This window comes from Ochotona curzoniae, unplaced genomic scaffold, assembly GCF_017591425.1.
Source record: "Ochotona curzoniae isolate NIBS_2020 unplaced genomic scaffold, NIBS_Ocur_1.0 contig_3520, whole genome shotgun sequence".
NCBI classification, from domain to species: domain Eukaryota; kingdom Metazoa; phylum Chordata; class Mammalia; order Lagomorpha; family Ochotonidae; genus Ochotona; species Ochotona curzoniae.
The window spans coordinates 19,946,585-19,967,815 of NW_024465894.1; the positions used below are offsets into that span (position 1 = coordinate 19,946,585).

A 21,231-nucleotide genomic window follows, 5' to 3' on the forward strand; every position below is an offset into this window, starting at 1 on the left:
AAAACAAAATGAGGGGCACTGATGATCTCACCAAGAGCCATGTTATTATCACATTCAAAAGTCCTCATGTTTTAGAGAACTGCCAAGTTTCGAAAGTGCTGATGAGAACCACTTGACTAGAGACCGCTTGCTACCAGGATCCATGGTAAGAGCGAATGAGGGTGTGTACCAGTGTGATGGTGCTCAATGTCACAAGCCCTGCTCTTCCCCTCACCAGGCTGTCCCTGTGTCGAGCTGGGACCAAGGTCACCTCAGACAGCTACTTTACCTGGTCTTGGTTCTGCCTCTCTGCACAGTTCACTTCTACTGCATGCCCTGTCTTACTCCTCTTCTTCTCTAAATTAAAACTGGAATGCTTTCTAAAACAGATTTAAAACAGATACTTTAAATTCATAAATATCAAAATGAAAAACTTGGATCTCTCTTTGCCTTTCTCCTGCTTCCAAGAGTAGTTAAGAATTTCTCCAGGCTCAAGATGTTTAAAATATTTATTTTATTTTACTTTATTTTTATTGGAAAGGCAGATATACAGAGAGAAGAAGATACAAACAAAAAGATCTCCTACTATTGGTTCATCTCACAATTGGCCACAATGGCTGGAGCTGAGCCAATCTGAAGCTATGAGGCAGGAGCTTCTTCTGGGTCTCCAAAGCAGGTCTCCCGAGGTTTTGGGCTATGCTCTACTGCTTTCCCAGGCCAAAAACAGGGAGCTGGATGGAAAGTGCGGAAGTCAGGATACAAGCTGGTACTCACTGGGATCCTGGTGGATGCAAGGTAAGGATTTAGTCACTAGGTTAGAGTGCTGGGCCCTAGGCTCTTCTAAATCTATGTCCCACCTCCCTCAGCCCTGTAGCAGCTGGAAGTCTAAATACTAACCTCCCAGGCTGTCAGGAGTCTTCTGTCCAACGGGCCCCAAGACCACTAGGGGGCAAGGCAATAGTGTTCTTCTGGAACAGGAACACTGGAAACAAACTGGTAGTGAGGGATATCCATTTATTTGAAGGAAGTCACAAGCTTATCTAGGGCAGTAAAGGTGATGAAATCTCACCTTTGAATCAAATATGGGGCCAAGCAGGCCACACACTGTAGAAATTAAAAGGTAACTTTGGGCCTGGTGGCGTAGCCTGGTGGCTAAAATCCTTGCCTCGAACATGCCAGGATCCCATTTGGGCATCGGTTCTAGTCCCAGCATCTACACTTCCCATCCAGCTCCTTGCTTGTGGCCTGGGAAATCAGTCGAGGACGGCGCAAAGCCTTAGGTCCCTGCACCCATGTGGGAGACCTGGAGGAGGTTCCTGGTTCCCAGCTTCAGATTGGCACAGCACTGGCCATTGTGGCTCACTTGAGGAGTGAGTCATCGGATGGAGGATCGCCCCCTCTGTCTCTCCTCCTCTCTGTACATCTGACTTTGTAATAAAAAATAAATAAACCTTAAAACAAAAAGGTAACTTCACCAGGGACCAGAGACCCTAACTGCCTATTATTCCATCTGACTCCTCATGTCCCTCCCCAGGAGAATGGATCCTAGCTGCTGTCAGGGACATGGGCTGATGACCGCTCTGGCTGCTTCATGCTGAAAAGGGGCGTTGAAAGGCCAAGGACAGCAGCAAGGCATTCTCCAGGGGATCAATCTAGAGGTCCCTGATAGAAGGCAGAAGTCATCTGAAGTATTGATTGGAGCTTGGAGACTTTTCTTTGTTGAAGTCAATTGTTCTGACTCCTAGAATCTCAAGAAAAACATTTATCCTAGAACATAAAGCACAATAGTACAGCACTTGTTAAAAGACTTATATGAGTCATACAGTAGTTGATGAAATATCTAAAACTAGTTGTGATTTAAAATACCCCAGCAGGATATAGCACTCTAGCAAGATTTTACAGAACTTTATATATTTATGGCAGAGGCAAGCAATTAAAAACTTCTACAGTTCTAATAAGCCATATATTAGCAATTAGAGAACAAAAGAGTCTTAGGTAGATGATCAGATAACTCCTCAATAAGTTAACAAATGAGAAAGACATGAACTCTGCATCAGAGCAGTGAGGATATCCTACCTCAGTGGAGTCTAGCAAAATTTAAGAGGGACACTGGCAAATATCCACATAGGGATCTAGCCAATAGTACAGGCTGAGTAGTAATAGGCCAACAACTTTCCTGGAGGATCTAAACTTTTCTTTACTTTCTATTTATGTTTTATATAAGAATAGTGGTCTTTATATGAACTAAACTGGGGCTCCTGAGAGACCATTATAGTCACTCTAGGAGGAAAGGGGACCAAAGCTAGAACTAAGGACAGAGAAAACTGCTCTCCCATGTACAGAAGGAAACTTTATGTTTCCCTTCACCAAGGGAACCACACGGGACTTCTGGGTGCTGGTCTGGTGTGGCACTGGAGTCTGTGGAGGATCCTGGGCAGCTTCAGTTCCATGTGGAAAACCCAATAAGAAGTGACGGACTCCAAAGTTCTTGGTCTTTGAGGGCAGTCAAATCCCTAGCGACCTCTTTGGTGGTTGGGACACGGTACTGGATGTCCTTCTTGAAACAGCCCTGGTGAAGAATCTACTGCTTTTGCAGTGAAAGCTCTTGGGATGCTTCCGTGGGTCGTGCTGAAACCAGGATTACAAAATCTTTTCTTATATTCATACTCTGCTATGGGATCTACTCCTGGTCTGTGATAAAAAGACCATGTGACCACTGTTAAGAGGCTGTCAGATCTCTCAGGTCCCACTGTGAGTTTCTATAGCTTTTTCCTAAAGTTCAGAGTACATAAGAGCCTCTATTTATAAACTACCCGTTTTTCACAGAGTTGGGATCTAGCAGAGGATTTTTAAGATATTCCTCAAACATTTCAAAGAGGGAGACTTCTCTCTGGCCCTAATCTATTAGGAGTTTATATAAATCAGGAGGTCAGGGTAGACACTGGTTTTGATTCGTCAATCATATAAGATTCCCCATGTCACCTGGTGTTGGGAGGGAGTTTGCTGCCTCCTATTCTGTTGTCTCCTCGATGGTGACGTATTTTTTTCAGGACAAGGTTCTGAAGTTGTCTTATTGGAGAGGCATCCTCCAGTAGAGAAGGTCAAGGAATTGATATTATGGAAGAACACCATGACAGGCTGTGCATCAGTTCCTGGAAAGAAACAAGCAAACCCTCTTCCCATGGATAGAGAGGGGCTGGACTTCTCCCTTTTTGGTAGATGGGTCCCAACATAAAACCAAGTGCATTGGTGTTAGGCCAGCAAGTGGCCTGCAGAAGACAGCTCTAGTGCATGAAGAAAAGTACAAGGAAGTGGTGGCTGAGCATGTATGCAAGGGTGAGCCTGAGGGTGAAGAGGGCTGGTCAGGGTATGTCAACCCTCGGAAGGTTATGGGGTGCTAGGCCACACTGGGAGCAGGCTCTGAGGCTGGTGTCAATGGGCATCAAAGACCAGCCTCAGGCCGTAGGAATGCAGCTCAGTGTGAATGTGGTCTTACTGTGTGCCAGGGCGGGGACTTCTCTGCAAGGCAAAGGGGCCACCCTCTGTCTTTTCACACCAAGTGGGAAGAGGTGTGCCATTGATGATGTTTTCTCCTCCTGTGGTGCCCTGTGCATTTCTCTGCTTACATTTGCTGCCAACCTCAGCAGCTGCTCCCCAGTAAGAGCCACTGGAACCATCTCTGACCACATGCAGTCCATCCTCCTGCCATGGAAGCCCTGCAGCCCTGCAGCCCTGCAGGGTCCAATACCAGAGTCAGGCTCCGGACCCACTGAGGAACTAGAACATCCATTAGTCAGCTTACGTCTAACCAACTTACGGATGGCCAGCCATGTGGGCATCCTGCAGGCAGGTACAGCACAGAAGCACAGGAACCTGCTGTTGCCTGCACAGCACACAGGTAACATCCTGCACAGGTTCACCAACACACATCGCGTGTTTCGCCTGCTCATCCCCAGGTGAGCACCTGCACCTGCACACACGGGGATGACTCGGGGTCTCCTGACTGGGTGTAGGTGATGCCTTGGAACTTGAAGCTCTCAGGTTACTGCTGCCACATCTGGGTGCTCAGAGGACCAGACCCTGAACCATGTGCACCTACTACAGTTGACTCAGGAAGGGCTTCCAGATGACTGACCTGCAGGAGGGGGCTAGTCAGGGATCTGACTTAGGACTTTGTTCACCATGTGAGGCAGCTCTGAGCCTCAGGCCTCTCTTCTCCTGTCCTCCTTCCTGGTTCCCGGTGTGTGTTTGGGGGTGAGGGGTGGTGGTCTTTGTCCAGTAGTGGTTGAGTTGCCTGGATGGGTTCCCTCACTCAACGACGACACCAGGAAATGCTCCTTGAGCAATGGTCACTGTCCAGGACCTCAGCACACTTGAGGGCAGAGCACAGCCCAATGTCCCTGTCCTCCCAGTCAGGGGTCCGTCAAACACTCAGATCTCTGGGAAGGTACAACACAAGAGAACACAGGTGACACCTCCTGTCTTCCACTGGGTCTCAATAAGGGGCAAAACCGTGAGGAAGAAGATGGACCAAGCCAGTAAGAATGCTTTGGGACACGGCGGATGATGCCATCTGCACAGCTGGGACTTGAGGTGTGTCTGGCTGGGGGGAGGCCTGTGACCCTAATGCTCCCATTTTCTCTGATTCCTGCTTGAGGACTGCGGACCAGGGCATTGTCTTCAGCAGGAGATAGAAGCGTCAGAGTTCCCAGCCCAAGGAAGCAGGATGAATCTGGCACTGGCACAAAAGACTGCTGACCCACTGCCCCATGCCTTTCCTTTTCAAGGCTTCAGTGTGCAGTGGGGACAGTCTACTTCTTTGTGGGGTTCCCACTACTCCCCTGCACATGAGTTTGAGCCTCCTCTGCCCAGAGACCAGCCCCACAGGAGGAAGGGAGGACTGTGGGCCAGGAGATGCCAGATCCCTGACTCTGCTGTATTCAAGCCTTTCCGAGGGCCCTCTGATGCCTCAGAGAAACTGGACTGGATTGTTTTCTGGCATACATTCATTAACCCCAGCGCCAGGACAGCAGAACAAGCTAATGCTATACAGTAAGCCTAACATGCCTCTGTCCTACCTGGCCCTGCATGTCTACCTTCTCTACTGCCCTCCCTGCAGTCTCTTGGTCCTCATCTGTGACCTGGGTCCCAGCCTGCTCTCAGCTCAAGATCTGTGACTGCCATAATATGATTCACACCCATCAGCTAGGTGTATGCTCTGGGTGCCTATTTCTACACCCAGTCCTCAGGTCCCACCCATGGCTGAAACAGCTGTGGCAGTAGCAAATAGGCCTCTGGCAGAACCACAGCTCCCAAAAGCTCCCAGCAACACCTCTACCAAGAGCCATCCTACCCCCTCTCCCTACTGTAATATGCTTTAGTGGTTTTCCTTTTCCCTGCATTATCTTATATCCATAAATACAGTTTTCTTGTTGAAGTGTACTGATTCCAGTGTCTACTGAGTCGTGCCCATGCCATGCAACCACCCTGCTCTCTACTGCACAAGGTAGTGAGTGGTGGCCCCCCTACAGTCTCTTGGTCCTCATCTGTGACCTGGGTCCCCAGCCAATCCCAGCTCGAATTCTGTGACTGCCATGACATGACTCACACCTGGTGCCAACACTTGCCAACTCGTTCTGCATGCTAGTCCGGCTTCCCCACCCACAGATACGTCTGCCCCTAGTCCCAGCTGTCATGTTCACCAGTGGAAGCAGCATCCCAGCAAGGGAGTCCCTGAAGTTCCCCCAACAGGCCCACTACCGGGAAGGCTTGAGCAGGATCCCTCGACCACAATACCACCCTCAGCTCCAGATTAGCCAGGACCAGTCTTCAGCCAGAGCTAGAACAAATGTCACCTATGTCCTTCCTGGGAACAGGACATGTCTTGGAGTCAGAGAACCCAGGAGCTGACTCATCTGCACCCTCTGTGGTTGCTGCTGGCCCTATGAGAACCATGGATGAAGGCACGGTGAAGAAAATTGTATTCCAGAAGGTCCCTGCACAGCAGAGGGGGCACACCTTCTTTGTGCCTGCATTCTTCAATATCTACCACAGGTTCATGACCACCCACCAGGTCCTCAACCTGCTCTTCCAAAGGTAAGGGCTTGCACCTGCACGCACAGGGGCCTGCACTCACCACTCATGCCTGGGTCTGGGTGATGCTGTCAGAGTCCCAGGTTGCTTCTGCAGCCTCTTGGTACTCAGAGTACCAACCCTGGGCTGAGAGAGGGCTTCCAGGTGCCTGGCCCAAGAAGAGGGCTGCTCAGGGCTTGCTTCTCACCTAGGATTCTCCTGCCACCATGTAAAGTTTCTATACCCGAGGGCACACATCCCAAAGCCTGAGAAAAAGCATTTTCCTACTCCTTGTAGGATAGCAACTTCCAGATTTCTTGTGAGGACATGTTTTGGGAAGTAAACAGAATTCAAGCTCCTGGATGGAGCAAAGAGGTTTCAGAGAGGTCCCAGCTTTTCCAAATACATGGCAAGCAATGGCTGAGGTCACTCATTCACTAACACACCAAGTGTTCACTGTGCAAAGGCATCTGTCCAGGCCACATGGCAACTTCCAAGAACCATGACTTTTTGTTCTGCTACTCCGGGAGAGGTTCCATTCCCTGACCCTTCCATCTTCCTGAAGTGGTCCCCAAGCCTCCTGTCAGGTGGGACAAAGAACATCTCAGGTCATACCTCTTGAACTCCTCAGACCAGTGCATGTCCATGTCCAGCACCTCAGCAAACGTGACGAGAGAGCACAGACCAATGTCCCTGTCTTCCCAGTCATGGGGTCAATCGAAAACTCAGATCTCTGGGAAGGTGCAACAAAACGCAACATAGGTGACACTGCTTGTCCTCCACTGGGTCCCAATCCTGGGGCAAAACTGTGAGGAAGACACCGAGACTTTCAAGCAGAAAGAAAGGAATATGAAAGCTGCAAGCAGTCAGTAGCCTTGGGACACGAGGAAGGTTCCATGCTGCACAGCTGAGACCTTGGAGTGTGGAAGGACTGGCTGTGTCCAGGCATGCAGGCTTGCTCTGCTTCCTGTCAGAGGTTTGAGATGGAGAGTGCTGCCACCAGGAGGAGGGAGAGTTGGGGTAGTCCTGGGATCAGGACAGCAGGGAGAGAGAAGCAAATCACAAGCCATCCCAGTGAGGGTGGGCATTGCAGTCCCATCCCACGGGGCTGATGGGAGGTGGGGAGCAGCCAGCTCCCACAGAGGCCTCCCACTGCCCTCCTACACATGGAGTGGGCATTCTCTTCTCAGAGCCCAAAGCCACAGGCACCCAGATGACTGAGGCACAGAAGCCAGGGCTGCGACTCTGCTGCCCATGTGTCTGTCCCCAGGGCCCTCTGCTCCCTCCTACAAACCTGGCTGAAGCATTACCCTGGAAATTTCTAGCAGCCCCATGAGCTTAGCTGCCTGAGGAAGCTGGTAGCCTACATTGGGACCAACATGCCATACAGCAACTTCGAACTGCAAGCCTTAGAGCTCGTAACACAGCTAGTGGATGAAGAAGAATACAAGGAGGTGGTGGCTGAGCTTGAGTCCAAGGCTGAACCTGAGGGTGAAGAGGGCTGGTCAGGGTATGTCAACCCTCGGAAGGTTATGGGGTGCTGGGCCACACTGGGAGCAGGCTCTGAGGCTGGTGTCAATGGGCATCAAAGACCAGCCTCAGGCCGTAGGAATGCAGCTCAGTGTGAATGCGGTCTTACTGTGTGCCAGGGCGGGGACTTCTCTGCAAGGCAAAGGGGCCACCCTCTGTCTTTTCACACCAAGTGGGAAGAGGTGTGCCATTGATGATGTTTTCTCCTCCTGTGGTGCCCTGTGCATTTCTCTGCTTACATTTGCTGCCAACCTCAGCAGCTGCTCCCCAGTAAGAGCCACTGGAACCATCTCTGACCATATGCAGTCCATCCTCCTGCCATGGAAGCCCTGCAGCCCTGCAGCCCTGCAGGGTCCAATACCAGAGTCAGGCTCCGGACCCACTGAGGAACTAGAACATCCATTAGTCAGCTTACGTCTAACCAACTTACGGATGGCCAGCCATGTGGGCATCCTGCAGGCAGGTACAGCACAGAAGCACAGGAACCTGCTGTTGCCTGCACAGCACACAGGTAACATCCTGCACAGGTTCACCAACACACATCGCGTGTTTCGCCTGCTCATCCCCAGGTGAGCACCTGCACCTGCACACACGGGGATGACTCGGGGTCTCCTGACTGGGTGTAGGTGATGCCTTGGAACTTGAAGCTCTCAGGTTACTGCTGCCACATCTGGGTGCTCAGAGGACCAGACCCTGAACCATGTGCACCTACTACAGTTGACTCAGGAAGGGCTTCCAGATGACTGACCTGCAGGAGGGGGCTAGTCAGGGATCTGACTTAGGACTTTGTTCACCATGTGAGGCAGCTCTGAGCCTCAGGCCTCTCTTCTCCTGTCCTCCTTCCTGGTTCCCGGTGTGTGTTTGGGGGTGAGGGGTGGTGGTCTTTGTCCAGTAGTGGTTGAGTTGCCTGGATGGGTTCCCTCACTCAACGACGACACCAGGAAATGCTCCTTGAGCAATGGTCACTGTCCAGGACCTCAGCAAACTTGAGGGCAGAGCACAGCCCAATGTCCCTGTCCTCCCAGTCAGGGGCCCGTCAAACACTCAGATCTCTGGGAAGGTACAACACAAGAGAACACAGGTGACACCTCCTGTCTTCCACTGGGTCTCAATAAGGGGCAAAACCGTGAGGAAGAAGATGGACCAAGCCAGTAAGAATGCTTTGGGACACGGCGGATGATGCCATCTGCACAGCTGGGACTTGAGGTGTGTCTGGCTGGGGGGAGGCCTGTGACCCTAATGCTCCCATTTTCTCTGATTCCTGCTTGAGGACTGCGGACAAGGGCATTGTCTTCAGCAGGAGATAGAAGCGTCAGAGTTCCCAGCCCAAGGAAGCAGGATGAATCTGGCACTGGCACAAAAGACTGCTGACCCACTGCCCCATGCCTTTCCTTTTCAAGGCTTCAGTGTGCAGTGGGGACAGTCTACTTCTTTGTGGGGTTCCCACTACTCCCCTGCACATGAGTTTGAGCCTCCTCTGCCCAGAGACCAGCCCCACAGGAGGAAGGGAGGACTGTGGGCCAGGAGATGCCAGATCCCTGACTCTGCTGTATTCAAGCCTTTCCGAGGGCCCTCTGATGCCTCGGAGAAACTGGACTGGATTGTTTTCTGGCATACATTCATTAACCCCAGTGCCAGGACAGCAGAACAAGCTAATGCTATACAGTAAGCCTAACATGCCTCTGTCCTACCTGGCCCTGCATGTCTACCTTCTCTACTGCCCTCCCTGCAGTCTCCTGGTCCTCATCTGTGACCTGGGTCCCCAGCCTGCTCTCAGCTCAAGATCTGTGACTGCCATAATATGATTCACACCCATCAGCTAGGTGTATGCTCTGGGTGCCTATTTCTACACCCAGTCCTCAGGTCCCACCCATGGCTGAAACAGCTGTGGCAGTAGCAAATAGGCCTCTGGCAGAACCACAGCTCCCAAAAGCTCCCAGCAACACCTCTACCAAGAGCCATCCTACCCCCTCTCCCTACTGTAATATGCTTTAGTGGTTTTCCTTTTCCCTGCATTATCTTTTATCCATAAATACAGTTTTCTTGTTGAAGTGTACTGATTCCAGTGTCTACTGAGTCGTGCCCATGCCATGCAACCACCCTGCTCTCTACTGCACAAGGTAGTGAGTGGTGGCCCCCCTACAGTCTCTTGGTCCTCATCTGTGACCTGGGTCCCCAGCCAATCCCAGCTCGAATTCTGTGACTGCCATGACATGACTCACACCTGGTGCCAACACTTGCCAACTCGTTCTGCATGCTAGTCCGGCTTCCCCACCCACAGATACGTCTGCCCCTAGTCCCAGCTGTCATGTTCACCAGTGGAAGCAGCATCCCAGCAAGGGAGTCCCTGAAGTTCCCCCAACAGGCCCACTACCGGGAAGGCTTGAGCAGGATCCCTCGACCACAATACCACCCTCAGCTCCAGATTAGCCAGGACCAGTCTTCAGCCAGAGCTAGAACAAATGTCACCTATGTCCTTCCTGGGAACAGGACATGTCTTGGAGTCAGAGAACCCAGGAGCTGACTCATCTGCACCCTCTGTGGTTGCTGCTGGCCCTATGAGAACCATGGATGAAGGCACGGTGAAGAAAATTGTATTCCAGAAGGTCCCTGCACAGCAGAGGGGGCACACCTTCTTTGTGCCTGCATTCTTCAATATCTACCACAGGTTCACGACCACCCACCAGGTCCTCAACCTGCTCTTCCAAAGGTAAGGGCTTGCACCTGCACGCACAGGGGCCTGCACTCACCACTCATGCCTGGGTCTGGGTGATGCTGTCAGAGTCCCAGGTTGCTTCTGCAGCCTCTTGGTACTCAGAGTACCAACCCTGGGCTGAGAGAGGGCTTCCAGGTGCCTGGCCCAAGAAGAGGGCTGCTCAGGGCTTGCTTCTCACCTAGGATTCTCCTGCCACCATGTAAAGTTTCTATACCCGAGGGCACACATCCCAAAGCCTGAGAAAAAGCATTTTCCTACTCCTTGTAGGATAGCAACTTCCAGATTTCTTGTGAGGACATGTTTTGGGAAGTAAACAGAATTCAAGCTCCTGGATGGAGCAAAGAGGTTTCAGAGAGGTCCCAGCTTTTCCAAATACATGGCAAGCAATGGCTGAGGTCACTCATTCACTAACACACCAAGTGTTCACTGTGCAAAGGCATCTGTCCAGGCCACATGGCAACTTCCAAGAACCATGACTTTTTGTTCTGCTACTCCGGGAGAGGTTCCATTCCCTGACCCTTCCATCTTCCTGAAGTGGTCCCCAAGCCTCCTGTCAGGTGGGACAAAGAACATCTCAGGTCATACCTCTTGAACTCCTCAGACCAGTGCATGTCCATGTCCAGCACCTCAGCAAACGTGACGAGAGAGCACAGACCAATGTCCCTGTCTTCCCAGTCATGGGGTCAATCGAAAACTCAGATCTCTGGGAAGGTGCAACAAAACGCAACATAGGTGACACTGCTTGTCCTCCACTGGGTCCCAATCCTGGGGCAAAACTGTGAGGAAGACACCGAGACTTTCAAGCAGAAAGAAAGGAATATGAAAGCTGCAAGCAGTCAGTAGCCTTGGGACACGAGGAAGGTTCCATGCTGCACAGCTGAGACCTTGGAGTGTGGAAGGACTGGCTGTGTCCAGGCATGCAGGCTTGCTCTGCTTCCTGTCAGAGGTTTGAGATGGAGAGTGCTGCCACCAGGAGGAGGGAGAGTTGGGGTAGTCCTGGGATCAGGACAGCAGGGAGAGAGAAGCAAATCACAAGCCATCCCAGTGAGGGTGGGCATTGCAGTCCCATCCCATGGGGCTGATGGGAGGTGGGGAGCAGCCAGCTCCCACAGAGGCCTCCCACTGCCCTCCTACACATGGAGTGGGCATTCTCTTCTCAGAGCCCAAAGCCACAGGCACCCAGATGACTGAGGCACAGAAGCCAGGGCTGCGACTCTGCTGCCCATGTGTCTGTCCCCAGGGCCCTCTGCTCTCTCCTACAAACCTGGCTGAAGCATTACCCTGGAAATTTCTAGCAGCCCCATGAGCTTAGCTGCCTGAGGAAGCTGGTAGCCTACATTGGGACCAACATGCCATACAGCAACTTCGAACTGCAAGCCTTAGAGCTCGTAACACAGCTAGTGGATGAAGAAGAATACAAGGAGGTGGTGGCTGAGCTTGAGTCCAAGGCTGAACCTGAGGGTGAAGAGGGCTGGTCAGGGTATGTCAACCCTCGGAAGGTTATGGGGTGCTGGGCCACACTGGGAGCAGGCTCTGAGGCTGGTGTCAATGGGCATCAAAGACCAGCCTCAGGCCGTAGGAATGCAGCTCAGTGTGAATGCGGTCTTACTGTGTGCCAGGGCGGGGACTTCTCTGCAAGGCAAAGGGGCCACCCTCTGTCTTTTCACACCAAGTGGGAAGAGGTGTACCATTGATGATGTTTTCTCCTCCTGTGGTGCCCTGTGCATTTCTCTGCTTACATTTGCTGCCAACCTCAGCAGCTGCTCCCCAGTAAGAGCCACTGGAACCATCTCTGACCACATGCAGTCCATCCTCCTGCCATGGAAGCCCTGCAGCCCTGCAGCCCTGCAGGGTCCAATACCAGAGTCAGGCTCCGGACCCACTGAGGAACTAGAACATCCATTAGTCAGCTTACGTCTAACCAACTTACGGATGGCCAGCCATGTGGGCATCCTGCAGGCAGGTACAGCACAGAAGCACAGGAACCTGCTGTTGCCTGCACAGCACACAGGTAACATCCTGCACAGGTTCACCAACACACATCGCGTGTTTCGCCTGCTCATCCCCAGGTGAGCACCTGCACCTGCACACACGGGGATGACTCGGGGTCTCCTGACTGGGTGTAGGTGATGCCTTGGAACTTGAAGCTCTCAGGTTACTGCTGCCACATCTGGGTGCTCAGAGGACCAGACCCTGAACCATGTGCACCTACTACAGTTGACTCAGGAAGGGCTTCCAGATGACTGACCTGCAGGAGGGGGCTAGTCAGGGATCTGACTTAGGACTTTGTTCACCATGTGAGGCAGCTCTGAGCCTCAGGCCTCTCTTCTCCTGTCCTCCTTCCTGGTTCCCGGTGTGTGTTTGGGGGTGAGGGGTGGTGGTCTTTGTCCAGTAGTGGTTGAGTTGCCTGGATGGGTTCCCTCACTCAACAACGACACCAGGAAATGCTCCTTGAGCAATGGTCACTGTCCAGGACCTCAGCAAACTTGAGGGCAGAGCACAGCCCAATGTCCCTGTCCTCCCAGTCAGGGGCCCGTCAAACACTCAGATCTCTGGGAAGGTACAACACAAGAGAACACAGGTGACACCTCCTGTCTTCCACTGGGTCTCAATAAGGGGCAAAACCGTGAGGAAGAAGATGGACCAAGCCAGTAAGAATGCTTTGGGACACGGCGGATGATGCCATCTGCACAGCTGGGACTTGAGGTGTGTCTGGCTGGGGGGAGGCCTGTGACCCTAATGCTCCCATTTTCTCTGATTCCTGCTTGAGGACTGCGGACAAGGGCATTGTCTTCAGCAGGAGATAGAAGCGTCAGAGTTCCCAGCCCAAGGAAGCAGGATGAATCTGGCACTGGCACAAAAGGCTGCTGACCCACTGCCCCATGCCTTTCCTTTTCAAGGCTTCAGTGTGCAGTGGGGACAGTCTACTTCTTTGTGGGGTTCCCACTACTCCCCTGCACATGAGTTTGAGCCTCCTCTGCCCAGAGACCAGCCCCACAGGAGGAAGGGAGGACTGTGGGCCAGGAGATGCCAGATCCCTGACTCTGCTGTATTCAAGCCTGTCCTCATACCTGCCCCCATGGCCATCTCCTGCCTCATGGGAACCTGACAGGATTGTTATCTGGCACATATCCACCAATCGTATCATCAGGCTAGCCGGAATCAGATAATGGTGTACTCTCAGCCTAACATGCCTCTGTCCTATCTGGTCCTGCATGTCTACCTTCTTCTGAGCCAGCTTGGAGACAACTAGCGAAGGCGGTAGTGCCTGATCCTGAGTGTGGAGTGCTGTGGGTGAGTGGGTAGAGCCTATGAGCAGGTGTCAGAATTGTATCACGCTGGTCCGAGGCTCTGGTGCTGCCATGTTCTGAGAGCTGAGTCCGGCCTCGGAGCTGCATGGCTTTTGTACATTCTAGTGGCAGGCCTGGGGCTTTTCTGGATGGCAGGGGGCGGGGTGTTGTACTTGGAAAAGGCAGCTGTGGTTCTCTTCTTGTCTTCTCTTGCTGCTGCAGGTTTTACCAATGGTTTGGTTCCAACATCTGAAGTTGGTCCCCAGCCAGAGCACCCAGAATCAGCTCTGCAGCTCCCTGAATGCCGAGAGGTCAAGACCCAACCAGATAGGGCTCGGCGCAGTGGCGCCAGTGGTTAAAGTCCTCGCCTTGCATGCCCGGGATCCCATGTGGGCACTGGTTCTATCCCGGCGGCCCTGCTTCTCTCCCAGCTCCCTGCCTGTGGCCTGGGAAAGCAGTCGAGGACGGCCCAAAGCTTTGGGACCCTGCACCCGCGTGGGAGACCCGGAAGAGGCTCCTGGCTTTGGATCGGCATAGCATCGACCGTTGCGCTCACTTGGGGAGTGAATCATCGGACGGAAGATCTTCCTCTGTCTCTCCTCTCTGTATATCTGCCTTTCCAATAAAAAAAAATAATAAAAATAAATCTTAAAAAAAAAAGACCCAACCAGAATATCCTCATGTCAAGACCACATGCTGGCCCTGAAGATGCTGGAGGCTTGGACGGACAAACCACAGCTAGGGCCGTCCCCAGCATCGACTCCCCAGCTGGGTGCGCACCCTGGGTGCCTGTTTCTGCATGCAGTCCTCAGGCCCCATCCATGGCTGAAACAGCTGTGGCAGTAGCAAATAGGCCTCTGGCAGAACCACAGCTCCTGGGACCTCCCAGGATAACCTCTAGCCTGAGCCATCCTCCCCCTCTTCCCTACCATAATATGCTTTCGCGCTTTTCCTTTTTCCTGCATTATACCTTAGATGTATAAATAAATTTAGTTTTCTTGTTTAGATCTGCTGATTCCAGCGTACTGACTCTAACCACATGCTGTGTGGTACCCTTGCTCTCTACTGTACGAAGCAGTGAGTGGTGGCACTCTTGGAGTCTCTTTGTCCTCATTTGTGACCTGGGTTCCTGGCCTTCACCATTGACAACCTGGGACTGTTGCTGAGATTCCTTGGTGCTCCTTGTGTACCCTGGGAGCTCACAGCTCCTCAGGTACTGGCTCCTGTTTCCTGGTTCCTAGATCCTTGCTCCTGGTTCCTTTCTCTCGCCTGAGGATCTAGAACAGCATCCACATGGACTTGGTGGTCTCTCTCATGGGGCTGTTGCTTGGTGGCTGTGACCATGTCCTCGTGGGTCACTATAATCTTAGTGGGACAGTGCCTGTCTCTCTGCCTCCAGGTGTGACTTTGACAGGAAAAGCCCATCACTGGTTTCTAGTCTTTTGCAGGCAGCGGTTTCCATAGCACAGCAGGGATACTGGCCCAGGCCAGGCCAGGCCCTGCCTTGCTGCTGCCCACTACCATCATGTGGAGACTGAGGTGGCTACAGATGAGGACATACACAGTATCTCTGGTGATGGGCTTGGCTCCCTGCAAGCTTCTGCTTTGGCCAGGTTCCTGGCTTGCACTGAACCCCTGTTCACCCCTCAAAGAGGCCCTTGTCACTCCTACCTTACAGGCAACAAGCAGCTCTATCACTCCATCTCAGCTTCCTTGCCTACCTAACAATGTAGTGGCTGGGTCTGTGGAAGTCCCTAGAATTCATCCCTCTCCTACCAAACATGCTGTCAGCTGCCCCCACTCCAATATGTCCCCAGAACTCCTCGCCATGCAATCTACATTCCACTATGCCTGGGTCGGGCAAGGTGGCATATTCCAGCCCAGTGCTCCCAGCCTTTCCTACATGTTTGCAAAAAAAGGAAAAGGAAAAGGAAAAGGAAAGGAAAAGCAGCAGCTATGCTGTCTGGTATAATTAACACACATATGCTATTACTCAGGCCCAGAATGCCCAGCAGCTACTGGCTGCTTTTCTCCCAGCAGTAAACCTAGGCAGTTACCTACAGCTTAGGAGATTTATTCAGTATTCAAAACTCTTTAGTATCTTAATAACCAATACCACCTCTTGCAAATCTCTGCCCATTATTGGTTTTGTAGGGAGTTTTCCTCACTCTTTCCAGCTTATTGCTCCTGTGTTCGTGCACACATCAAGTGTGATGTTGGCCAGTATAGCGTGCATCTTTGCTCTGCTTCTCACATGAAAAGGAAGGCGTGTGAAGTCTCCCCTGGCACTGATGTTTGTGGATGGCTTTTGATCTTCCTTTTCAATTCTGGAACTCACTTCCTATTTGTCATTAGGAAGAATTTGTATCACAAAAGATTAAAATTTGTCAAAGTGTTTTGTGCCCAACACAATGGCTCAGTGTCTGAATCCCTATCTTTCCTGAACTATTGAAGACCCCTTGTAATGTGCTACTTCCCTTCTATGAGACTCCTTCAGTACACAGGTCAGCCAGATGCTTCCTCACTCCTTACCAGGACAGCGACAGTATGCGTCCCTGTCTCTCAAAGCATCCCTAGGAGCTTGTGAGTTCATGACAGTATCCTGCTCACCACATACCCTCTGCTGGCTGCCATCCTTCCTGTTTCTCCTTTCCAAAACCTTCACTGTGTTTCCAGAATAACCCACATTTTTCTTGAGATTTATTTATTTGCAATGCAGTATTAGAAAGACAAAGAGAGAGAGGTGCCCATATAGAATGCGGGCATTTTAGGCAGTGGTTTGACTCATTGCTCCACAAGGCCAGCCACTACCTAAATCTTTGACACCAAAAGCAAGGTGGATAACTGAATGATCAAGAAATAATTACCAGGAGTTCCCTTGACCATGCTAAGATCCAATAGGGATATAATCTTTCAAAGATGAAGCAGCAATAGCTTTGGATCAGAAATTCAAAACCTCAGTCACTAAGACTTGTCAAAGCAGAAGCAGGGACGGCCTAGTGGTATATCAGGTCAAGTCTCTGCATACAGTACAGGCACCCCACATAGGTGCTGCTTTGAGTCCTAGCTGATCCACTGCTGATACGGATCCCTGCTAGAGGCCTGGGAAGGCAGCAGAGGATGGCTCCGGTCCTTCGGTCTCACAACCATATGGGAGACCTGAAGACACTCCTGGCTCCCAGCTTTAAATCAGCCCAGCTCTGGCCATAGCAGCTATTTGGGGAGAGAATCAGCAGATGGAAGATCTTTGTCTTTCTCTTTCTGTGTAACTCTGATTTAAGTAAACAAATTTTAAAAAACAAAGAAGAAGCAAGCCCCCCTGTTCTCTTCCATCCTGTCCAGGCAAAGGACTAAAGTAGGCCACAGTGTTGGGCTCCTCAGTCACAGCCAGAATCCTAAATCAACAGGAAGGAGTTCTGTTTGGATAACTGCGTTCTTTTGAAGAAACAGAAGCAGTGAAACTGATTTAGGGAAGATTCCCTTAAAAACATTTAAACTAAAAAAAAAAAGAAAGAAAGAAAGAAAAAAAATCTGGGGTAAAAGATAAGCTCCTACTGTTTTGGAAAATTAACTATCACAAATCATTTCATTGCTGGACAGAGGTGGATAAATGAAACTGAATTATTGCAACACCTGCACTGATGTTTGTCTTGTCTCTGATGAGTCATGGGGGGCTTTGCGAATGAAGTGGGCTGCTTATTATCTTGGCTATTGTTCCAGGAATCAAAGCTGTTATGATGCCCATGACTTATTCTGCATAATTCAGCCACAATATTATGAGAAGTGAGAAAAAAAGTAACAGCGTGGATAACACATTCTCAAAACCCCATTTCCGAGCTCATTCTTTTTATTTTATTTTTTCCATTCCCAAGGGAGTCCATGACCATCATAAAAATGGAAACAACGAGAAAAAAGAAAAAAGGAAGAGCCTCTATGGGACTGGCATTATATAAAAACAGAAATCAAGATGTGCTGAGCCCATACATATGTGCTTACAAGATGGCTACACACTGCTATCTATGCCGCCCAACATCCACCCAATCAGCAGCCCCCATGGCCAGTATTTTGTTTTCTTAGTGGACTCACAGATTTCTATTACATGGATGCCTCACATTCTATTCATCCCCATTTCAGATATTTGAACTATTATAGAGTGAACGTCTTTGTCCACGACCCTGGTTTGACCAATTTCCATAATATGGATTATTAGAATTGATATTGCAAGGTTCAAGACTATGTGTACATACACATATATTAGCCTTTTTCTCAATTCCTATGAACTGTCCTCCAAATCATGCCAAAAGTGCATTTTATTGTTGATTATACTAAATTACTGACAGTTTAGGCATTTTTTTTCTTCACGTTTCTTGACTATAAAGGTTTTTTTTCCCCCATGAACTGTGTAGAAGTAAATGCAGACTTCCCAAATGGGAGTAAGAAAAGGCTACTCAGGAGTTGGCCGTCACTGCTTGCATTCGGCAGAGACTCAAAGGTAGGGAATGAAGATGGAAAGGTTTCTAACAGAAGAGAGGGCAGTCAGCTCAGGTGGTCCCTGATGGTAGACTGTTGGCGTGGGGAAGTAGGAGGCAGGATAACCAGCAGCAAGGCACTCAGTCAGAAGAGTTGGTGATCTTGATTGGTCCTAGGATGACGGAAGGGTAAAACTTAGAGAAGTTACTGATTAAGTCCTGGCTATGCTGGGTCACTGGTTGCAGAGGTTAGGGTTTGGGCTCCTAACTAGTGACTGCAGACTGTGGATCGGAATTCTGTGTTTATTCATGATCTGGCCATTACCATTAGTCTAGATGACCTATAAGTTATGATGCTTTAACTTACTAATTTTTAAAATGTAAAATGGTGCAAAAGTCATATGCATTTGTAGAAATCATATTTCAAATTTTGATTTCTTCCCAGACAATTGATTTGTAGTAAAATCCTCTGTAGGAATCCTGGAGAGTTCATAGAGCACTGTCCCAGTTGCCCCCACAATCATGAGGGAAAAACAACAGGTGCTCTCAGTGTACTGTGTAGGCCTATTTTGAATGTAAGTATTCAATAAGTTATATGATACTCAACACTTCACTATGAAAAGGCTTTGTGTTAAGTGGTTTTGCTAAGTTGTGAGCATGTTTACGCAACTAAGCTATGGCACTGGGCTGGTTAGCTGCATTTGGTGCATTTTCAATTTAACAATATTTTCAACTGACAATGAGTTTATGGTATATAATCTCTTCATAAGTCAAGCAGCTACTGCATATTCATACTCAATTGCTTCTTCATTTCTGTTGCCTGTATTTCCATAGGTTGGGTCATTGATTTTTTTTTTCCTTGCAGTTTCCTAACTCAACTAGAAGCTGCCAATGTTGTGGCTTCAGTCTTTGGGATTGTGTCACACAATAAAAAAAAAAATCATTCATATCAGCTTGGGGAGACTTCTCAAAACTAAAGAGCCTGTGCATACAGGACTCTCCTGCAATGCCACTGTTTCTTTTGGATAAAAAAGGAAATTTCAACCTCTCCAAATAATATGCTCTGCATCAGCAAAGCAAGCCTGTGTTGCCCTTGCATTTGGGGCAGAATGTATGGAAGCGCTACAGAGTGGGCTGAATGGGAACCTATTGATGTCATGCCCCTGCAGACTTCTAGAAGGAAGATCTTTGCACCAGTGCTTGTGCTACTCTGCAAAAAGCTTACATTAAAAGATCTGCAAATATCTTCATCAAGGTCAAGACAAAACTTCAGAAAATTGCAAACATGCTTCAATCTCATCTTGGGAAAGAGCACATCCAATCATTCAATAAGAAGTCTCCATGTCTCTCTTTGGGAGGCCAGCAGCCTAGAGTTCAGAAATCTTGGGGCTGTCGTTAGATTTCCCTGTTGGTGATCCTGCACTCTGTGCCCATTCACCAGCTGCAGCTTTTCTGGAGGACAGCCCCCTAGGGGTTTACTTCCCCTTTCTCTGAAGCAGTGACTGCAGGGAGCCCAGTGTGCAAGCCCAGCCCCGTGCGTGAGTATAGTTTACATTCTGGGCTCCTCTGTGGCCCACACTGGCAAGTCTTGCCCAGAGGGCACTGTGTGTGCCTTCTCCTTTGCAAATCATTTGCATATCAGTTATTATTCCAGAGTCTGCATCTATGGTAGTTGATGTAAAACACCATCCAAAGTCCTAACTCTATCCCAAATTCCTAACCCTCTTCCAGGCCTCTGCCCACACCTAAAAAATGTGACTATGAAGAGCTAAAGAAGTCTTATTTCATTTAAATCATGGTCTCTTAATCTGCTTCATGTTGCTGAAACCACAGACTGGGTAATTTACAAAGAAAAGAGGCTTAATGGGATCATGACTGTAGAGGATGAGTAGTCCAAGAGTAACCTGATAGCTTTGGGCCAGAGCTTCTGTATGTTGTCAGCTCATGACAGGTCAACCTGTGTACGAAGGCTCTCTTTTATCATGAAGAACAATCTCAGTCCACTCATGAGGATGGGGCCCACTGGCCTAAACATCTCCCATTAGATCCTATCCACAGCCCACTCCTAACACAGGGTTGAGGTTCCAACCCATGAACTTCTGGGAGACACATTCAAGCCACAAAACATGGTAACGTGTTTTGTTCCTTGTAGAGGAGTCTGGTGCCAGAGTTCAAAGATGGCATTCAGACAACCAGCAAAGTCCTGAATGTTACAGGCAAAATGGTCTCTGTGGCTTTTCTGGTTCATGGATTTCATTAGATTTCCAAGGAGCCCATCAGCCTCTATCAAAGTACCCACTCTTAACAGCTTGTGGCTTGTAGATAGAAGGGTTGTGGAATGAGTGTCACCTACCCTCAAAAATCTTTCTTTTGAGGTCAATAATGATTAAAATCACTTAACATCTATTTTTAAATGAGAGAAGAATACAATTGTTGTAGTAGTTTTAACACAGAGCTAATAACAATCCTTGTCTAGACTTTGAAAGCCCTGTCTCTTGTAACATGGTCTTTTAGTTAAGAGATTTAGACTTTTTCAGCCTTGCATCTGGCATCTGATATAAACTACAACATTTTCTTTCATTTTTGCCCAGACAAATGTTGAATAAACATGCATGGCTTTGGTAAAGAGAAAACTATGTTGTGTTCACAATTAATAAAGAAAATAAAAAACAGTGACTCGAGTTTCTCTCTACAGTCCTCTCTGTTCCTCTCTTTTCACACACCAAGGGCAGACAGCTGGCCAGATCCACAGACACACTGTAAGTATCAGAAGAGACTTTCCTTACAAATTCACATCAAGTACTAGGTTCAAAATTTTGGCTTTGATAACAATAGCCCAGCTGGTTGTATTTTTAAGTTACACTTGTTAAACACACAGTAGGTCAATAAATTCTGAGGCAGGCAGCTGCTCCAGTTTTTAACACCATTATGTCCCACGGGCAAACCACATAGCAGGGAGGTGGTGGGAGGTGCAGAAGGCTCTCCTTGAGAAATGAGACATTTTTTCATGTGCATCTGGGTCAGCCATGCAGCAGCCGTCTCATAAAGGGTGGTTTACGAACCTGGATGATAAGGATTTCTATAAATATACATACACACTCTCATGCAATGCATACAGAAGAAATAAAAAGCAAGTAAGTGATGCCGAGTTAAATGTACCCAAGGGTTCAGTGAG

General features: G+C 49.5%; 1 long non-coding RNA gene across 1 annotated transcript in view; it reads right to left on the bottom strand.

Moving 5' to 3' along the window:
• Nucleotides 1-1,376: 1,376 nt before the first annotated feature.
• Nucleotides 1,377-21,231, bottom strand: part of LOC121157476 — a 61,565-nt gene continuing 41,710 nt past the window's right edge. Inside the window, exon 3 of the long non-coding RNA XR_005884029.1 lies at nucleotides 1,377-1,406. This is a non-coding gene — a long non-coding RNA (uncharacterized LOC121157476). The remainder of the gene's footprint in view (nucleotides 1,407-21,231) is intronic.